The sequence below is a fragment of the Melanerpes formicivorus genome, unplaced genomic scaffold (assembly GCF_026170545.1).
Source record: "Melanerpes formicivorus ecotype bairdi unplaced genomic scaffold, bMelFor1.0.p_v2 SCAF_25, whole genome shotgun sequence".
Lineage (NCBI taxonomy): Eukaryota > Metazoa > Chordata > Aves > Piciformes > Picidae > Melanerpes > Melanerpes formicivorus.
Window position 1 is genome coordinate 10,066,608 of NW_027142377.1, and position 22,245 is coordinate 10,088,852.

General features: G+C 41.4%; 1 long non-coding RNA gene across 1 annotated transcript; it reads right to left on the reverse strand.

The window, feature by feature from the left end:
• Nucleotides 1-9,754: 9,754 nt before the first annotated feature.
• On the reverse strand, nucleotides 9,755-21,925 carry LOC137448650 (uncharacterized). Its single transcript, XR_010989174.1, has 3 exons — nucleotides 21,852-21,925; nucleotides 15,025-15,142; nucleotides 9,755-10,025 (listed from the first exon to the last, which is right to left on the reverse strand). It is a non-coding gene; the product is annotated as an uncharacterized lncRNA (long non-coding RNA).
• Between the last annotated feature and the right edge of the window lie 320 nt (nucleotides 21,926-22,245).

The window sequence follows — 22,245 nt, forward strand, 5'->3', positions numbered from 1 at the left end:
ACATGGAATGGGCTGCCCAGGGAAGTGGTCGAGTCACTGTCCTGCAAGTGTTAAAAAAGGGATTGGACATGGCACTTGAAGCCATGGTTTAGTAGCCAGGAGGTGTTGGGTGACAGGTTGGACTTGATGATCTTTGAGGTCTTTTCCAAGCTTATTGATTCTGTGCTTCTATGATTATATGAATACAGCAGGACACTCACCTGGTTCAAGCTGCTTGGCCTAAAACCACAAACCACCATATTTCTTGCCGGATCATTCTGGCAAGTGGTAGTAAGGGAGAAAGATATTGCAAACACCTTCATGCTACACCTGCTACACCGGGCAGAAACACCTCTGATTTTTACAACTTGTGGCTCAGTTGGTAGTGCATCAGACCCTTAATGGGAAGGTCATGAGTTCCAGCCTGCAGTGGGCAGTAGTGTCCTCCCTACTCTAATCATGAGGTCTGTGGTGACAGGTTGGACTCGATGATCTTTGAGGTCTCTTCCAACCTCTGTGATACTAAATGTTTGATATATTTACCATATACCTCGTTACTTTTTGCAAGGAGACCACATACAAATGAATGAGAGAAGTAAAGGCAGCCTAATAATTAATAGCTATGTTACTACATTTTCTTTTATTTTCTCCACTATGTACATGGGTTTATGCACAAGTTTCTGCTCACGTTTTTCTGAACTTCTCTCTTAAATGGCACAGCTCTAACTTCAGCCACAGGAAAGACACTATTCCTAGAAGCCATATCACAGTAAATTGGGTGACAGTGTTGATCTGCTTGAGGGTAGGAAGGCTCTGCAAAGAGATTTGGACAGGCTGGATTGATGGGCCCAGGTCAGCTCCACGGGGTTTAACAAAGCCAAGTGCCAGATCCTGCACTTGGGTAACAACAACCCCATGCAATGCTACAGGCATGGGGCACAGTGGTTGGAAAGTTGCCTGGTGGAAAAGGATCTGGGGGTGCTGATTGATAGCTGTCTGAATATGAGCAGCAGTGTGCTCAGGTGGACAAGAAGGCCAATAGCATCCTGGCCTGTATCAGGGATAGTGTGACCAGCAGGAACAGGGAAGTGATCATGCTCCTATACTCAGCACTGGGCAGGAACCATTCATGAAAATTACTATGTGCCAAGAAACTAGGCATTTAAAATAAAAGCACCACAAGTCATTATTAGGCTTGTTCTATATCATATGAATTCATAATGTCCAGACCATGGCACAGCTCCACACTGCCATTTATAGTGTGTAAATTTATAGTCGTTGTAGTGAAGTCAATAGCATTTCTTTGGACTTACAAAGGTTACTGAATGTCAAAATCTGCTTTCAGGATGAGGAGAAAATAATTCTAAAGATATACTGAGAGCACACTCCTAATTTGCTTCAGCAGCCTTTAGCTTCTTTGTCAAACAGAAACCCAGGAACTTCATGTTTGTGTTCCTTTTAAAGATTAGATGATTTTTCAGAGACCACCTGAGGGAGCAGAATGTGTACCAGTTAGGCACTGGCCTGGTTTTGAAGGCCTAGTGGATATGCACACCCTCAACTGGAACCTAGAGGGTTCACTTGCTCAAATGGAACTGGGTGATCTTCATTTACTGGACTAGAACTGCATACTTCAGGGCAGGTAAAATCCTCCCTCTGCTTCCTGCTGTGCCCTGAAGTGCACAGGCTTGACATACTTTAAAATGATAAAAACTTCCTGAACTCCAAATGCGACTCAGCCCAGGGCTAGCTGTTGAGACAAACCATGGAGATGTTCTGCCTCATTTCAACAATTACTGGATTATCTTTGTTATAGCCTTGTGTGCATTTAAGTCTAATTCCTGCTGATTTCAATGTGTAAGATGTGATTTTTGTTTTAATGGTAACTCTGGAATCTGGAATTAACTGTGCCAAATGAGGTTGCATATGGAAGCTCAAGTTAGTTTCTGTTTAATAGTAATAAATACAGGTGACTTCACAAAAACAAGGTCTGCAAGGTCATTTGGCTTGCTGAGCTGATTGAACGATGCTTTTATGGCAAGCCTAAATGATGGGCAGGATTAGGGAAGTTTCAGAAGGGCATTTTGAGTCTGTGTATGTACAGACTACATGGCCTAAAACAAAATGTCTTGAGAAATGAGAGTCCTAGGAAGGACTGGAAAGTGTGGAGGGGATGTCCTTGTGTCTCTTCAGGTTAAAGTGAAATATCATAGCTGTGCTTCTATGGCCAAAAATAAGCTGCTACTTAAATGGCATGCCAGTAGAAGTGTGTTTTGGGATGACACTGGGTTTCAAACCCCCTGTAGCACACACTTAAATGCATTGTGGGCATGCTTTGCTCCTCCAGCTATTCTGTCTGCCTTTGCAGGAGCAATGTTAAGCAGAGAAAACCTTGTCCACTGTCCCCTGCTGCAAGGACAGAGCTGTATGCTGCCGTAGTTCATTAGCTGGTCAGACTGCCTGCGGGAGACAAGAAAACACCAGTGACAAGGTCCCAGTGGCAACTTTGAATTTAGAGCATCCTTGGGACCAATTCTAGCAAAAATAAGGTAACCCACACTGTCTTCTGCACAGGCACAAAGGATGTGGGTCTAACCTACAGAACAGACCCCATAGCTAAAGCTGAAAAGCTTTACACTTTTAGCTTTATCCCCAGTCTAATCCAGAAACACCCAGCTAAAATGACATCCATTTCTAAATACACTTCTGATAGTCCCTGTGCTTCTGAAACAAGGCTGCATTTTGTGAAAATTCAGTGACCAATAACATGAGTTTGTCAGATGAATTATGTCTTGACGCTCATCCAGGGAGAGCAGTGGAGATGAAAGATAGTTTGGCAAAAGAGGAACAGTTAGCATATGAGAGGATATCTATAACATATGGGCATCAAGTATAAATTTGTGGATTAATACATAGCTATTCCTCTGAATAATAGGTTTTAAAATTGTCCTTTCTGCTTAAAAAGTCAATGAAGATTTAATTACAAACCCAAACATACCTAATACATATGTAAGAGAGATCCTGGGGAGAGAAAAAAACATAATAATAATTAGATGGCACAGAATGAAGAAAAAAAAAGCCAAAACTTGTCAGTGTAACCATTAACTGCAACAGATTAATGCCAGCTTGCACCACCCTTGGCAAAATATGATCTTGCTTTATTCCAGGGACAATTCTTAAACCAACTTTAATCCTACTATTTCTTTTCCAACTTGCTGTTGTGTATGTAGAACAACACAGTTACAGACAGTGCTTTATCAACCTCACCTATGGGTTAGAGATTTCCTTGTATATTTATATACTCATTATAGAACTAGTTTTGTACACTTGTACATCTTAGGTAGGATGTTCCAGAAATCAAAATAGTCAACATTAAACACCACAAGTACAGCTGCAGCTTTAAATATTTTATAATCAAATCAAATTGTTTGAGTAGCAATGCATTTAAATGTTGTTATGGAATCCCCTCTAGACTTTTTAAAATGGTTACTCTGTTCTTGGCTTTGCTATTTATGAAATTCATATGGGATGACATTTTTAATAATAGAGCATTTGACTTACAGAGTAGCAATTCCTGCAGTGTCTCAGTCTAATCTATAATTTTCTGACTGAACTTTCAGAGGGACACAAGCACATATCACACTTTTATTAATGAATGTATACATCTGTTGGTATTGCCATAATTGAAATGACCTTAAGTGAGAAGACCTACATAAGTCATTTAGCATTTTTTATGATGCTTGGGTGAAGGTGCTGTACAGATGCAGCTTTAGAAAGCTAAAACAGGACTAAAAAAGCTGTGCTAAAAATGATGAAGAGAGGTTTAATTTGGAGAAAGACACAAAGCAAAGCAGAGCCCACATATAATTAGCAACATCCAGTACTACAGAGTCGGACAGAAGAAAGCTATCAGGGAGTCTAAATTACCTCTCCTCCCTAGAGAGGATGGTACTGTCAGGTCAGGGCTCTGCTAAATGCCGGGTAACATGAGGGTATTTGATTGCTGTTGCTTTCACTGTACAGAGATTGTGAATAAACTGAGGACATAATTTCTGAGAGGAAGAAGTTCCTTAACCTCCTCAAGCACAAATATGTGTCAGAAGGCCATTTATAAAACAGTAGTCAGGGCTTTGGAAAGAGAAAAAAATGAACCAAACCAAAAAACCCAACAAACAAAATGGCAAGCACTCACTCCTTTGTAGTTCATCCTAGGCTCTTTTCCACTGGTGGGCATGGACAGAAGCCAGAGAACTGCATGAAACTGGGGAAAAAATAATCAAAAAGTCTGGTGGGAGGTAGGACTCTGCTGGACCCAGGCCAGCTGTCATGTCCCACTTGACCTGAGAAAGAGGGAAGGGAAATGGAGTGACTCACATTTGATGATTTTCTTGGGTTGAATTAAGAAGGCTTACCACCATAAATCCACACAAACCCAGATTTAATTGTTAACTGCCTGATTATTATATGTGTATGTATACGATGTGTCTAAGGGAGAGAGAATAGGCAAACATCTGGATCACCACCCAGGGTTCCAGTGATGTCTTTCCTGGTCTCTTCCTTGGGTCTTCAGTGGTGAATGTGCACCTCCCAGTGTGTTCAAGTCCCTTCCGTTTCTTGCTAAAGGGCTGTGGCTTCTCAGCTTCCTGATAGATCCCCTGATTTGCAGGGGAAGGCAGGTGCTGGCCAATGTGCACATGCCCAAGAAGGGAAGGGTAGCATTAACCCTTTGCACCAATTGAGTTGGGGGCCACAGAAACCCTGTATTTTATTACCCTTTCCACATTATGTCACAGACTTCCTTATCTCAGTGGAAGATACACAGATTTGGTGAGGGGGCAAGACCATCAGTCCTCCAATGCATAGGTCATGCAGGAAAAAAAATTAGAGAGGCAAAAGCCCATTTAGAGCTTAGACTGGCCACTGCTGTGAAGGACAACAACAAATCCCTATACAAATATATTCATGGCAAGAGGAGGGGCAAGGACAACCTCCACTCAGTGGACACAGGAGAACAGAGTAGCAAAAGATGAGGAAAAGGCAGAGGTACTAAATACCTTCTTTGCCTCAATTTTTAATAGCAGGATAGGTTGTCTTCTGAACAACTGGCCTCGTGAGCTGGCAGATGGAGTCAGAGAGCAGTATAGTTCCCCTGGGATCCTGGAGGAAGTAGTTAGAGACCTCCTTAGCTGCTTGGATCCCCACAAATCCGTGGGACTGGATGTGATACTGTGATCTACCCTAAGGTACTGAGAGAGCTGGCAGATGAGCTGGCCAAGCCACTCTCCAACATTTTTCAACAGTCCTGGCTCACTGGAGAGGTCCCAGAGGACTGGAAGCTGGCCAACGTGATGCCCATCCACAAGAAGGGCATGTTGGATGAGCCAGGGAATTACAGACCTGTCAGCCTGACCTCAGTGCCAGGCAAGATTATGGAACAGGTCATCTTGAGGGCAGTCACACAGCACTTGCAGGATGGCCAAGGGATCAGGCCCAGCCAGCATGGATTTAGGAAGGGCAGAACTGCCTGACCAACCTGATCTCCTTCTATGATCAGGTGACCTGCCTGGGGGATGTGGGGCAGGCTGTGGATGTAGTCTACCTGGACCTCAGCAAGGCCTTTGACACTGTCCCCCACAGCAAACTCCTGTCCAAGTTGTCAGCCTGTGGCTTGGACAGGATCACTCTGTGCTGGGTTAGGAACTGGCTGGAGGGCCGAGCCCAGAGAGTGGTGGTGAATGGTGCCACAGCCAGCTGGCAGCCAGGCACTAGTGGAGTAGCAGAGTCCAGTGGCATGAGATTTAACACATCTAAATGCCAGGTTCTACACACTGGCCACAACAACTCCATGCAGTGCTACAGGCTGGGGACAGAGTGTCTGGAGAGCAGCCAGGCAGAAAGGGCCCTGGGGGTGCTGGTTGACAGTAGGCTGAACATGAGCCAGCAGTGTGCCCAGGTGGCCAAGAAGGCCAATGGCATCCTGGCCTGCATCAGGAATAGTGTGGCCATCAGGAGCAGGAAAGTCATTGTGCCCTGTGCTCAGCACTGGTTAGGCCACACCTTGAGTCTTGTGGCCAGTTCTGGGCTCCTCAGTTTAGGAAAGACGTTGAGTAGCTGGAACATGTCCAGAAAAGGGCAACAAAGCTGGGGAGGGGTTTGGAGTACAAGCCCTACAAGGAGAGGCTGAGGGAGCTGGGGTTGCTTAGCCTAGAGAAGAGGAGGCTCAGCGGAGACCTTATTGCTGTCTACAACTACCTGAAGGGAAGTTGTAGCCAGGTGGGGGTTGGTCTCCTCTCCTGGGTGGCCAGCACCAGAACAAGAGGACACATTCTCAAGATGTGCCAGGGGAGGTTTAATCTGGATGTTAGAAAGAAGTTATTCACATAAAGAGTGATTGGCCATTGGAATGTGCTGCCCAGGGAGGTGGTGGAGTCACCATTGCTGGAGGTGCTTAGGAACAGACTGGATGGGGCACTTGTAGCCATGGTTTAGTTGATTAGATGGTGTTGGATGATAGGTTGGACTCAATGATCTCAAAGGTCTTTTCCAACCTGGTCTATTCTATTCTATTCTATTCTATTCTATTCTATTCTATTCTATTCTATTCTATTCTATTCTATTCTATTCTATTCTATTCTATTCTATTCCAAACCCTCCTGAGCTGACATACTATGTTTCTTCTCTTAACAGCAGAGCATGTTTGTCCTAACTGCAAGGCTACCACCTCCCACAGTGTTTGAGACATTAACTCATTCAGATTAGGCTTTGGCACCAGCAGTGCCTGATCCACCCAGTATTCTGTGCCCTAGCTGCTGGTAGCAGGAGTAGAAGAGCAGAGGCAGGGAGCCGTCACTCTCCCCCTCTGGTGCCTGTAAAATCTCTGGTTCTAGGCAGAAGTGCAAACATCAGCTACTTGCTGTGCTCTCTCACTGAGGAGGTGTGCTGTGAGAACTCTCACCCAGGGCTATAGCATTTTCTGGACAGTTCTATGGCAAGGAAAGGGTGATGGAGAACATACATACAAGCCCCCCAGAAGAACATCCTGCAAAACACAGAAATGTAGCCAGGGTTCCCAAGGTGGCTTTATTTTAAGCAACATTTATTCTGCCTTTTCTGCATATTTCTTTATCGTCTTGAGCATGGGGAATGATTTTTCTCATGATTATGGCCAAAACACATGCTCACATGCTGAAAACCAACCTGTAGCTCCACCGGCTTCAGAACCATAAGCCAAAGTAGTGCTATTGATGGTTTTCATATGCCCAGTACTGTGGGATTGTTTAATTTGGAGTTTAGACCAGACAAGCTTTCAAGAGAGAGACTACAGGTAGAGGGATAGATCCTGTTACCATATACAGTTATAAACCTCACTGCATGAAAGCTCTGGAGCTACTCCTGATTAAGTTCACTGAAAATGAGCCTGAAATCAGTCCTTGTGGTGCCTGAGTTATTTCAGACTGTTATTCATTTGGAGGCAGCAAATGAAATGTTGTTAAGGGGAAATACACAGTCTTTATTAATAATAATTAGAGGGGAGACATTGGTTTTGATATATTGCCTTAATTTGGTAGACAGTTCAGTAAAAATTAGTTAATAATTTTACAAGCATTTTCTGTTTAGATTGTATTTAAATGTTTCCTCAAAACTGTGGGACACTCTTGCAGTAGCAGCTACACCAGAGCGAATTGTCTGAGCACCTCCACTTTGTTGCAAAGTCAGGCACCTGCTTCATTCCTCACTGATGATGTGAGATCACCAAAGGCCGCTGAGTCTTGTGGTCAGAGAGACAGCAGTTTAGGGGGGTGGGTGGAAAGAGGCCTGAGATGTGAGTGCCAACAGAATATCCGAGTTCCTTTCCAGTCCTTAAACCACATCTCCTCTGAAGCACCAATGTTGCTATTTTTTTTTGTGGCTAAAAAGGAGTGGTGACACCATCACCACCATCACTGCTGAAAGATCTCACTGCTGGTCTGCTTTCCCATCTAATTGCCCTAATCTTCTTACTCTTGACTTTTGTTGGGATCACAGCAGAGTAGGAATGGCTGCAAACCAAATTATTATTTGACACAAGCTAAGTGGAAAAAACACCAGTATCACATTTCACTAGAAGCCATTTGCTAATGTACCTGGATTATTGTGTTCTTCATAGTCAGGATGATTGTATGTAATTTTACATGTAATGTTCTTTGAACATATGGTTCATAACATAAAAATCCCTTCATTTAAATTGACACATTAGGCTGCAATGGCTTTTTTTCCCCTTGCCAAAGTACTTGTTACGGTCTGTATCACCTATAATGTGCATTCTGTAAAGCTCCTAACTAGGTATTTGGATGCTGGAATACAAAAGATTGCTATTTATGATACCATGAGACCACCTAGTGGGTCAATGATTTGCATTTTAGAAGTTCATTAACATGTACTGAGATCATAATAATGCCAATGTTTCATCAGTCCAACCCTCACCTCATTGTAGTAATAAATATATTTGAAACCCGTCTTTTAACACAATACAGAGGAGCAGACAAGTGTATATTTTTGTGACTTTCAAGTTGTTCTAACTGAAAGTTTAAAGAACACAGGGCAAAGCATTTTCCTTCCAAGAGTGGATAAAATAATTTTTGCCTTCAATTGTTTTGTAGAATCCACTAAAGGCTTGAAAGCAAAATCTGTTATCTAATCACTTTTTCTTCCTTCGTGGGCACATACTAGTTTCCTACTGCATGGTCGCTTTCAAATGCTGGTCTGCCTGGCATTGATTTGTTTTTCTTCTTATTTAGGAGTAGCACTACTGCTGATTTATTTAGAAGAAAATATGAAGAAATATGTGGGTGTTTTCACACCTATTACAAAGAAATGCAAACTTTCTTTGGAAAGCTGTTCTAGCTCTTGCGCTCTGCACCCCGTTGAACTCTTTCATATCTCTGTACTTGTCTTCAGATGAAATAGGTATTAGGCATTATCAGAAACACTTTTCATCCCTGTGTTCATTCTGATCCACCTCTTTTTCCTCCTTTCACAGAGAAAATTAATAATAATAATAATTTGTCTGACAGAAATGTGTTGGGGTTTTTTTTGGGGGGGTTGAGGTTGGTTGTTTCAGAGCTATAACATGGAGAAATTTACTTCAGACTCCCTTTCATTACAGTTTAATCGCAAAGGCGTAGAGAGAGTTAGGTGAACACCTGCATGACTTATTTGAAATATGGGTTAATTAATCAAGCTAAATATACTTTACAGTAGAGAACAATAGAGCATACCTTTCTGCAATTGAATTCGGAAGATTCTGAGACAAAAGTGATCATCCCGACATTTGCACTGAGCTTACCCAGGCTCGTTCTGAATTTTATACAACAGCATAGACTAGTGGCAAGAGGAAAGATTGTAGTCAGAACGCCTTTACAGCGCGCGGTGTTCTGGGCTGTGACCCCTCTCAAAATTAAGCTGTGGCAATAGCCTCGTAACTTGTAACGGCGTAAACAGGTCCTTAGAGATTTTGTAAAATACAAATGTAAATAATAACTACCACCCCAATTATCTAAAACTACTTTCCATTGACTAGGTAAATGGGGGTGTGTGTGTGTGAATCTCTCAGCATATTAAATAGCTAGCAGTTAGATAAACTCACAGACAGAAGCAAGTAGGGACACTTCCTTCCATTTAGTTTGATCATGGAACACTTGGTTATATGCAGGTCAACATATTCTTTTACTCTGCTTACAGTATGGTATTTTCCTGACTCTCCTGGCATAACTGTCCTTTGTGTAATCTGAGATGTGAGGTGGGGAGATGACAATAAACATCTTTTTCTTAGTTCAGTTTGATTTCATCTGCCTCCATTTATTTCCATTTCTCAGTGGGTTCACTTTGTCAGTGGATTTTCTTTTAAATATCTGTCTAGGAGCAAGTTCTGTAGGCCTCTAAAGAAACAAAACTCCCACTGGTTTCAGGAGGGACTTGCTCAGTAACAGAATGCAGTGTTTGGCCAAAGGAGGTGTAACGTCATCTTCCTTGTCCTTAGTGCAAAGGAGATCCCTGCCAGATTTCCCCTGAAAATAAAGCAAGACCACACAAAGAATACTAAGGACCAGTTTCCATTTTATGAAAGACTGCAGTATGGACTTTGACAATTTGTTTCCCTGTGCCTGTCCTACCTTATGTAGTCACTTGCGCTTGGGCAAAGGGGGTGTAACAGGTGGAGGAGAACTGACAATCTTTTTCACACCTTTTCTACTGTTACTGATGACTAAATGAGGTGCAAAACAATGAAAAATCTCAGTGTCAGAGAAGACCAATTTGTCAGATCCAGAATAACCCTAGGATTGATGGACTTTTCACCTGCTCATAGCTAAACCAGACAGTCTTATAAAAAGACCTACCGTTACTTGGTCCATCTCTGGACCCCAGCAGAATTTGTTATGGCTGTTAGTAAAATCTGTCCTGTCTTTCAGCCAGGCCTTGATGAAGTAGTGTCCCAGGTCCCATCCTAACTGCAGCTAAAATGCAAGTGAGAGATGGGGCACAGCATGTACTGCTAAGCACCGCTAGTCTTTTGCTGTCCCTGGTAATAGCCAGGTGGGTTGGCAGTGGGCCATGTTGCTGCAATTGGGAGTGCCATGGATGGTGTATTTACATCTCTGAATGATGTCAGTCTCCAGATTTAATAACTTGAGCTCTGTCTGATGCAAACTTCAACTAGAACGGGTCTGGTATGGGTGAGATAGGCCAGGTGCCAGGCTACAAGCAGAGCAGAGTAGAGTAGAGGGAGATACTAAAGTAGTTTGTAATGCTGGCGAGAGGAAGATGAGGCAAGCCTGAGCTAAGGTTTTGGACTCAGCTTTACTAACCTATAAGGTTAAGACATTCAGTTCTGGAGTCTGTGTGGCTGAGCTGTGCCAAAGTAGGTAATTGTGTCTGCAGCTGATCATGGGGAAAAAGCTGTATTTGCAAAGAAAACAGAGATCCTTTAAAATCTAGGTCCCCTAACAGGTCTGCAGGGGTTTTATTGAATCTTACAACTGAACAGGTGACTTTGTTCTGGGAGCGGTCAACCGATGCTGCTCTGCAAGCTGACTGATCTGTGTGGTTGAAAGCTGCAAGACCCACACTGTACAACCCAGATTCCAGAGAAAAGGAGATGTCTGGAGCAGCTCTCAGGTGGCTCATGCTGATAGTTCTCCCCAGCAGGATGTCTTCTTTGGCAGAAGATACTCGTTAGTTAATGTGTGCCCAGCCTCTCAGCCAGTCCAGGGAAGTAGCTCTGGCCTAGATAGCTCTCTTGAACTAAAAGCAACATGGGACAAAAGAGGATGTTCTTGCTCTCTCCTCCCCTCACTATTTAAGATATCATAAGTTTCAGAGAAATATTTTCTCATCATTTTCTTTTTTGTGCACTTTGTTTTGGGAGATGATCTGTAAGTTTTGCTTGCAGAAAGAATTTATTGAAGGCTAGTAAGGATTACACACATAATAAAATGTATGTGTAAGTAGAGTATTCTTTCATCAGAAAAGGCAATCACAATTTGAAAGATAACTCAGGAAAAAGAAAAAAAATCACTTTATGAATTGCAAAGAGAGAAATGGCAAGAAATGGAGGGCAGAAGGACCACACAGCTGGGCATTTTGCTGTTTTCTACTGCCAGAACTGGTCCGTGGCTCTGGATTAGAGGAGGTATTTGCATGAAAGACAAAAAATTGTATTAGACTATATAAGGGTGACATTAAAGTGAGTTTTGTAGCAATTAAGCTAACAGTTTTCCTTCTAGTGTCAGGAACCTTGTCAAAATTTAGCTGCCTGTGCTCAGCAATGGCTCTACTGTGGCACAGCTGTGCAACCTTGGACAAGACTGCTGTGAAAAGTGGTATTGGTGGCTACCTATTCTTTGCTCAGGAGCTGCTTTTAAACTCAGATGTTCACCTGAATTTCTGCCTGGGCTACACTGCAAGTGAACTTGTTCTTGGCTGTGTACCTCCCTGATCCCAATCTGGACCCCTGATCTGCTGCCTTGACCTTTGGATTCACCTTCCTTTTTTGCCATAAGCTGTTTGACAATCAATGAGCTCTTGGATGATGGTGACTACTGCACAGGAGCTTTTCTGGGTGCTGTAAGTCTGTACCTTGTCATGATGAGGACACTACCCTTCCTGCTTTGCTATTGCACTCAGCTTCTATATAATCTCTTCTGAGGAGCAACTTATTCTTGCTGCCCCCTGACATTCACATCCTTTGGTGCTAGGAATCCTTACATGTGGTAACAGCATGATTACCAGGGCTTGCTGAAGGGACAGGGCTATGCAATTACTACTAAGTTCCTAAGAAATGTCTTACTGTGATAGAATAGTGGCCCATCTATACCGTGCATCTGCAGTAGTGAGAGCAGGGAGGTACAAGTACTTCAGTTGCAGAGTGAGAAGCTCAAACCTGCCTCCATTCAAGTCTACAAGACATGGACTCCTAGAAGGTGTCCTCAGGTACAAAGTTTGAGGATAAGAGTCTACTCTTCTAAATTGCCTAGAAATAAAGAGGCAAACAGAGAAAAGAAAGGAAAGCATGTAAAAATGTGAAAAGTAGAAGTAAGATAAGGACTGCAGGGTTCATGAAAGGGATATAAGAGAAAGCAACTATCATATTTTCTGCCCTTATAGCTTTATTTCTGCTCTCTTACCACTCCTAGTTTTGCACATTCTTTTTTCTTGCCGCTCTGTACCCTTCTCTTCTCTTGTTGCTTCCCAGGTATGATGTGATACACTGTAGCTTAAAATCTTGGCGCTCCTTTGAACCACCCAGTTTAAAATTCTTAAGGCTTTGTGTGGTAATAACTGAAATATTTCATATTAGTGGAAGGTTAAAGCTAGGTCACCAGTTCCCAAATACAGTGTTAGAGAAAATTAAAAATGCTCAGATTTGCTTGCTTCTTTGTCCACCAACTTCAGTAGACATGCAGAGTCCGTTTTTACAGCTTCTCTCAGAAGTACAGCAGAAAGGAGACTGAGGTGGGGTTTGAGTGACTGTACCCCTCAAGTTCCAGGGCAGGGAGACTTGTATGAAATTCCTGCACTTGGGAATAAATTGCTTTTTTTCATGGTCTTTTGGGAAACAAGGTGGGTTTTGTGAGGTGCAGTGATGTGTTTGTGTTGTGAGGTCTACCTGGTGAATTTTGAACAGGTGAAGCGGTGTAGGTGTTTTGCTGGTTTGGTGTTGGTTCCCCCCACCCCTCTGTATACCTTATAGGGTCTGGAAGGTGAGTGAAATCATCCATATGTGAATTCATCCACGAGTCAAAAAACCCACAAAACTATAAGGTCTTTTTTCAGGACCAAGGGTTTGTTTACAAGGGCTTATGGAATGGCTCTTCCTCCTCTTCTGGGAAATTTGGGAACAACCTTCGTGTTTGATGGAAGAAAACGCTCATACTGCTCCCCTGGTCTCTAGATTGTGTCAGTCCAGTTTGGCAGAAATTTAGGAATAAGGATTTTTGCTTCCTTTACTTATTTATCCACTTGTCTTTAACTCAATTCATTTTCTCACTATTCAGATGTCAGCCAGGGAGTCACAAATCAATATCTACCACGTAATTTTTTGGTGTAGGAAATGAGGCATGTTTAGGGGGTTATAGGAAAGGAATGACAGAAAAGGGCACATTGTAAAGTGAAGTTAACGCTCTGGAACTGGACAGATTGACATCAATCAATAAAGCACAAGGAGCTGCTCAACGGCTGTTGCTTAAGCCTTTTCTAGAATGACCATTTACAAGGGAAGGTCATTCCATTTTTTTACTGTTGTATGTCTCAGTCCTGGCTCATGATACATGCAAGTGTTTTCCTATGCAACTTCTTTGCTTCTCAAATTAACTATTAATGAAATGGCTATTGGATTACATTGGTATTTATTACCACTGTGCTTCCCAGTTACTAGAATATTGGAAATGATCCTTTCCATATTATCATCCAAGTCATTACTGTGAATAATTAGAAAGCTGGGCTGTACCCCACTGGTAACCTCTTTCCACCTTGAAATAATCCCATTTACTTCCACTGTTTGTTTCTTGCCCTTCAGCCAATTTTCAGTCTATGTAGCTTGCCAGTTTTCCTCCTATTGTATGAGTCTGCACCTTAGGCGCTAGTCTTCCATATGGAAGTGTTTTCAGAAAATAAGAACTGAATTTCTTGTACCCAGTCTTCCACTAATCATTCTGTAATATTCCTTTCATTTCCTCTCCCTTATATGACATGTTTGCTAAACTGTTTCATTGCTGAGTCCCTTTTCAGGGCTTGAATTGTCTCTCCATCTTCACATCTTGCTTCCACATCTAAGTCCTTTCTGTAGTTATCCATGGGCACTGAACACCCTAGATAGTGAACTGTGAGAACTTCATGGGTAGAGAGAGAGGTATCTGGTCTCCAGTCTCCAAAGGGGCACTAGTTTTGCACCATTAGTATTTTTGTGGGATAAATGGGAGGATTTTGATTGTATGGGAAATTTAATTAGATTTAAGGCTAATTAATTTTTTTCATATTAACATGTTCGCAAATATTAATGCATCTCGTTAGATTTCATTCTTCTATCTTTACTGAACAATATTCAGTGGTAGTTTCAGATTACAATAAGTTCATTATGAAGATAAGGTGGAATTAGTGTAGGAAGCTCAGCTGGTTGAAGGGGTCTGTGCTTTAATTACTGCAGAGGGTGTGCATATTAATTACAACACAAGTGATATTTACTGTACCTCAGGAACATATGACAGGGTAAAGATACTGACAGCACCAGCTAATAAACTCAGTATGATAATGAGGAGAAAAGACCATAAAAATAGAAGGAAATAAAATTATTCATAAAGTATATTGATCCCAAAGTAAAGACATTAAGCTCTGATGAAGGGCAACAAAAGGGAAGCTCCTCACTTTATCAAACAAATAACCAAAGTAGAGAAATGTTAGCAGAGAGACAGATTGTCATTATACTGGTCATATGACCATGCTCTAGAGAGTATATGTGAGCAGTAAAATATAATATTTTATTAATAAATGAGCAGGAAGTCAAGTCTTTACCTGCAGGCTATCAACACACAGAGGCTCTGATGAGCTTGAGGGCTGGACTCATTGCAAGATAACGTTTGAAGAAGAGTGATGGGAATGGGTTGTTCTTTGGATGAGAAGCCATCACCGGCTACAAAAAGAAACAATATGGCTAATTGTTTTAGGCTGTGATCCTTGCTGCTGCTTTGGTGGGGTTTTTTAATACTAATTTTGAAGCAATTTAAAAAATCATTTCTGAGCCACCTTACAGGCATCCTCCTAATCAACAGGCAGTTAAGCATATACCAAACATGAAATACAGCATGAAGATCCTTGTGTGTCTCTCAGCTGTGAAGTCAGTGTTCACTTCCCCAGGATATGGAGGCCATCTCCCTCAGTTATTTAGGCTATGACACCTGTTAGAGGTGTGTATTTCCCTGCTGGGATCTATATGTGGTTTACTACTTGGCAGCAGCACACAGACAAGTACACCATCAGTGTAGATAGTATAGACTCAGTCTTTTGTTGCTTAGATTCTCTGGGCCTTGTACTAGTTGCACACTCTGCTAGGATTTGTGGCAGGACAACTGTGTTTTTCTCTCTCCTCTGTAGTATAAGCTAATGCTGTGTAAGGGATGTTGTCTTCTTGATGTTTAAGTGCCCAATGTTTAACGTGTCTGTATTACATGGTTATATGACATTTGACTTGTGGCCTTGGCCTCCAAAATGGAAAGTAAGACCCTAATCTTTTGCATGTAATTACTGTACACCCTGATAACTCTGTAGTAATAATTTTGTGCTGGGTATTTCACAGAATCACAGAATTGTCAGGGTTGGAAGGGACACCAAGGATCATCTAGTTCCAACCTCCCTGCCATGGGCAGGAACACCCTCCGCTAGATCAGGTTGCCCAGAACCACATTCAGCCTGGCCTTAAAAACATCTTCTACCACCTCCCTGGGCAACCTGCTCTAGTGTCTCACCACCCTTATGGTGAAGAACTTCTTCCTAATCTCTAATCCAAATCTCCCCTCTTCTATCTTGGATCCATTCCCCCTAGTCCTATCACTACCTGACACCCTAAAAAGTCCCTCACCAGCTTTCTTGTAGGCCCCCTTCAGATATTGGAAGACCACAATAAGGTCTCCTCAGAGCCTTCTCTTCTCCAAATTGAACAATCCCAATTCTCTCAATCTGTCATCACAGGAGAGGTGCTCCCATTTAAAAAGATGATACTGTGATTTTGTCTGAATAAAAATAAGCAGAACCAGTTCAGTCCATAGTGCTTGACAGAGTAGTTTGGTGTCTGTGAATAAGACAGGGACCACAGAGAGCATGGAAGTTTTAGTATATATAAGTCTTTTTACTATAGACCTTGTGCTGCATAATGTATTTTTGTCTAGGGAATTGTAAAGTGAGTGAGGTGAAGCTGGCAAGCAAGTCAGCTTGCTAGCCATTCATCTCTGAAGACCTATGTTCAAATAGTATTTACTGAAAGCTACATATGTCTCCTGTTTTGTTGTCATCATAGCCTTGGCAGACATTTGTTACCAAACACAAACCTCCTCAATGTTGGGCACATATGTCAATCTTTGCTTAATAAAGACACCTGGATTGAAACAGCCACTGCTAGTCAGGATCTCTGTACTCCAGGATAGCCTGAAGTGGTTACCTGTTTCATTAAATGATCCTTTGTGGAGAACTGGTTGGTTGGTTGGTTTGTGGTTCAAACACACACACACACACACACACCCCATTCTTTTTTCCATCCTACAATTAAGAATCCATGTTTCTTCCTTTTCATTCTTCTTGATAGGTCAAGGAAATATCACTTACATTTTCAGTGTACTGGTTAACATTAGTTTCAGAGGTAAAAAAGACCCTAAATTTTCCACTCCATTCTATATTAATTCAGTTTCCTATGTGACTGTCCTCCTGGTGCTGGTGCAGTGTAAGGGCAAGAATTACAGCTTCTTTTAATAGTTGTTTTTATTTTAAAGTCAGTTACTGCTTTTATGCATTGGACAAACTTAACTGCACTTTAAATATCTGAGCCTCTTGAATCTATAAAACAAATTGGAAATAATGCAAGAGCAGTTGGTATCTTGACATTTCACTTCCTTTATCCAGAGCCAGGCAGCTCAAGAATACGCAAAATAGAAAAATTCTCCTGAAAGTATATGAGCACATTCTAAGCTTAAAAAATGCCTGGTTTGTATCTGAGAAGGTTTTGGATGGCTGTTTGGTTTAGTCTTTCTTTTATGGAAATAAATTTCCCTGTCCATAGTTTATTATTCAGTGAGCAGAACACTAAGTGCTTTCCATTGGCCTTTGTGAAATGTGTTGGTGTTTTTGGTTCAGTTTCCAATTCTTGTAGCAGTAAAAGCCCTGTGCCACTAAAACCTCTATGACAGAGGGATTGAGGTTTCTTTCACTCTCATCCATAGAGATGGTCCTTCCAAGATTAGGACTGAAGCAGATTTGAGGGCTTTGGGGAAGCATATGTTCTTTCTGTGCATGCTTCACATACCCTTCAATTTCACAGTTTCTGGGCTCTGATTCAGTGTCTTTCAGTGCTGCATTTATCAACAGATTTTTAAAAGAAAAAAAAAAAAACCAGAAAAAAAAGGCAGAAAAGTTAACCTCTATCGTATTTCCCTCCTTTGGTTGCTACTTGTGAGGAACAACAAGGAGCAAGGAGCACAAAAGGCAAGACACTGATGTCTTGATATTTTGCATGATCTGAACATGAAGAATTGCTGATCGAGATGCTACTCCTTAAGGATCTATTTGAAAAGTTGTCATTGAAAAGAGAATTTTAGAGTTCCTTTTTAGTATCCCACTGCAAATCCCTTGTCTTCACTGGAGACATTCTTCACTTGGCCCTGTAAGTTGGTTAAGCATATGGTCACACTGACCACACATGCTTAATTGAGTAAATGTACACACTTAAGAGTTTCCCTAAATCATAGCCTTAAGCTTAGGAGGAATTCTTAAATACATTTTTGTGTTACAGTGACTTGAAGCTAAGCATTAGGCTTAAATATTTAGCCTAACTGCAGTCAGAAAGCAACTGGGACACACATATGTCTATTGCAGGCGTCAATAAGCACAGTTTTGGCAAGGTAGAGTATGGTGGTATTTCCAGGATCACAGGGAACTCTGATTTATTGTAACGGTATGTGAGATTTACTTTAAAGGGCTAGCAAAGTAGGACAGAAAAGAGTGTTAGTGAAGCCTGTATATTTAGTCCTTCAAGGTTTTTCGCAAGGTGCTGCGTAAAGACCTCACGAGGAATCATAACAACTTCAGTGTAGATCTTGGTTTGAGTTTAACACCTGTTAAATAAGTGGAAACCAAGCACAGAAATAATTTGGCCTTGCTTGGATCTTTTGCCTTCCTTTACTTCTCTATAGCCCCCACTGCAGGGGCAGGGGGATGGACGGACTTGCTCTCCTGACCATGCTAAATAATTTCAGCTAATAAATGTTTTGTAACATTTTGAGAAATTGCAGGGCTAGTCAGACTGTGTACTAGACAACTACAATGAAATAGTAGGCAATGAAATTCAGGTTCTTGGGCATACTTTTACATTTTGCATTAGTGTTAATGTGGAGTGAAGGAAGTCCACTCAGTTAAGATGGCTGCTCTGTAGGGCAGTGCTAGTTTTCAGTCATAAAGAAACAGAATACAGTGTGAGGGATGGTCGAAGAGGATAAATCATAAGGAAGAAAATATTTTAATGTCACCATATAAATCAATGGCATGTCCTTACCTTGAAAAGCATGTTCACTTTTGGTCACCTTATCTCAAAGACATAACAGAAATAGAAATGGTCCAGAGAAGGGCAAAGAAAATGAGTAAAGCCATCTGAGAGCCTTTCATATAAGGCTACATTAAAAAGGGCAGGATTATTATTTAGTTTGGAAAGAAGAAGAGCAGGAGGAAATGTGACAGAAGCATATAAAATAATGAAGGGCATAGATCAGGCCAGTCTGCTGCTTCTCATTACATTTGTCTGTAACAAAAGAAAAAGAATAGAACAACAACAGGCCAAAGAGTGATTCATTAGAGTGAATGAAGAAGTACAGCACACAGTGTATGCATTTAACTTGTGGAACTCAGAGCTGCAGGATGAAATGAAACTCAAACGATTCATTAATACTTGAATTGTATCTTATACTCATTCCATCTAGGATTTAAATACACAGATCCATGCATAAGATATTTGCCAACTAGGGTACCTGTGTGGCACTGTTTTGAACAATTTGGGTACAAAACGGGGAAAGAGGAGCATGCCTTTCCTTGCTAGCACAGCCAGGATGCCGTATTACAAGAATTATGTAATGATAATTTGCCATTACTGGCCACTAGTCATTTATCATCTAAGAATCCTCTGTGCAAAGAAATGACACTTCTCTTTGGGGTCTGGGTTTTACTTCCCATTTGTGCTCTTTGTTTTCTGTCTTTGGTCTTGTCAGAGTTTGGTAACTGGGTTGAGGCAGTACAGCCAGAACTGCTTCTAATATTTGCCCTTTTGTAGCTGCCTACAGTCTCCCGGTGACTGCAGAATACGAATCAATGTGGTACATGAGCTTTTAACAGCCTGATCATTATAAGGCAAGCACGGTCATTAAATGATCCTCACTTGATTAAGTATCTTTCCCTGTATGTCTGGCAATTGTTCATAAGGTAAGTTAGGAACTATTACAACACTGAATAAATAAAAATAATATGGGCAAGTAACAGTAAAATGTTAGTTAGGATATCCAGAGCACTCTGGATAGACACTCTGTTGCACCTTAGCTTGATGGTTAGTCACTGCAGTTCTTGTTCAACCCTTTGTGTTTGTAAATAATGCAAACATTTACCAGGCTACCTTGCTCTAAATACAAACTTCTAGTTGAATTCAGTACTTGCTTTGCTCTTAAATTACTTGTTATTTGGGTAACTAACAGCTACTTGTCATTTTTCTGACTTCCCCCATGCCAAGAGGAAAGGTTTGTAAAATACAACTGCCTTTAAGGATATTAAAGAACACAAACTTAGCTTCTGCTTAAAAGTAGTATAAACACTTTCCTACTAAGTGAACTTGAACTGAAGAACTCTGAACAAAGAACAGAAAAAATACAACCTAAAAAGAACTGCAACTGGAATTTGCAGTGACCTTGTCATGTTTGCTTTTCCTGAACAATGAGAGGTCAAATCACATTAGCACAGATACCTGCAAATACTGAATTTTACAATTGTATTTATTAATATTCATAATGAATGAAATTCATGATGCTGAGGGCTGGCAGCATTTAGGCAACACAAACTACGCTTGCTAGACCTACCCTGCGATTATACAGCAGGTTTGTGCTGTATCTATTTCACCCTACATGACCTACACAGTCCACACCAAAGTGAAATTGTTCCTTTTCCTGAAAGCCTGTCTACTTCTTGCCTATGACTTGCAAAGGATGCTCCATTGCTCACAGTACTGGTGTATGGCTCTTGTCTAGACCAATGTTCACTCATCACAATACCCCTGTCAACACTATGCTATGTATGTGTTAGCTGCACTATATTACTGTTGTCAAATGGCTCTGCTGTCATGCATTGTTTAAATGTAAAAGATATAGGTGACAATGTGAAGCTGGAGGTTTGTGTTGAAAATCTGGATTTTTAAGTTGTCTGCAGCACAGAAGTTGAAAAGCTCAGACAGTTTTACAATAAATGTAAGCAGTTTAAGCAAGTTTATAGCTATCAAGGCGTGGATGTGTTTTCCCCTCTGAAATGTTCTGCCTTTCAAGAACACAAGTGTGGCATTTAGGTGACACTGTACTGCTTATCTGTGTGCCCTTTCTGAGGATGACTCTGCTTCTGTTGCCTCCTGTCTGTACAGACTGTAACTCCAAGGGTCTTCAGTGACCCTGCCACAGGCTACAAGACCAAGATGCTGCAGAGGAATCTAAACTTCTAGTGATACAGGAAAAGATGACAATGAATAAAATGCAGTGCTTTTTTTCACATCATTTTTTTTTTCAGCTATGTTTTATGATTTGTTGGTTTTGTTTGTTTGTTTGTTTCCCCTGTGTGCTGGAAAAGCCTTGTTTTTGATGATTTTCCCCTGGTGTTACTTGCCTACCTATTTCAATTTATTTTTTTTATCTTCTTTGGTCCAATACAGATGTTACTGGCCTTCCCCAGTGTTTGTTGGGAAAAATTCTGAGTTTCTGACTTAACAAAACAAAAATATCAGAAATAAGATAAAATCCTACTTTTTCTTCTTCCTTATCTGTTACACTAAAGCAAGGGAGACAGCACAACTGACAACAGTCTTCAGAGGGAACTGGTGTCAGAAGATGCCTACTGTTTTTTTTGTTACCCTAAATTGGGGCTTAGACCCTAGCTGTACTTGAAGAAGAACCTAAATGTCTTTTGGTCTGTGGCCTGCAGTTCCCAGCAGATTTAATTGGAAATTCCTCTTGATTAAGAGCCAGGTAAATGTCCTTGTGCAAACTGTGCCAGTCTTTCTGTGGTCCCTATATTCCTTCAGATAATATTACCTTTCCTTAAAAAAAAAATCCCAACAGCAGGAAAAAACCCCACCAAAACAAACAAACAAACAAACAAACCCCAAACCCACAAACCAAAAACCCAAACAAAAACCTCACAAAAAAAACCCTGACACTTGCAATTAGTCATTACCTACTGTTGCTTGCAATTTGTTGGCAGATCAAGCTACAATCTGTTGCACTATGACAGATCAATTTCTGCAACCCACAAATTCATTACAGAACCGAGCCAAAACAAAACAACTTTCTCTCTCCTTTCCCCCTCCCTCTGAAAGAAGACACCCCCCCTCCCTTCCCTACCCTTAGTGATGCAGCCTCTGGTTAGCTGAGATCCTCAGACTTTGTGGAAAGGAGCAGATGGGAGGCAAAGTGGCGGGGGGGGGGGGAGTTGGTGGTGGTGGAAACGAGCCTTTCTCAATGTAATGCCCTTAATCTGAATACATGTGCATGTTAATGTGAGATCAGTCCTCGTCCCTGGAGCAAGCTACTGTGCAGTTCTAAAATAGCATTTCAGCTACTGGATACTGTACAAAATACATTAATCTGTTTCTGCCTGAACTTGTCCTTGCGTTGTAACCATTATATCCTGCCAAACATTTGGTCGGGTGGGTGCGATGTTTTCTATCAGATTATTGGCTCTGAGATTAGGCAGCAACATGGATTCTGTGTGCTCCCTTTCAGAACACAGTGACCA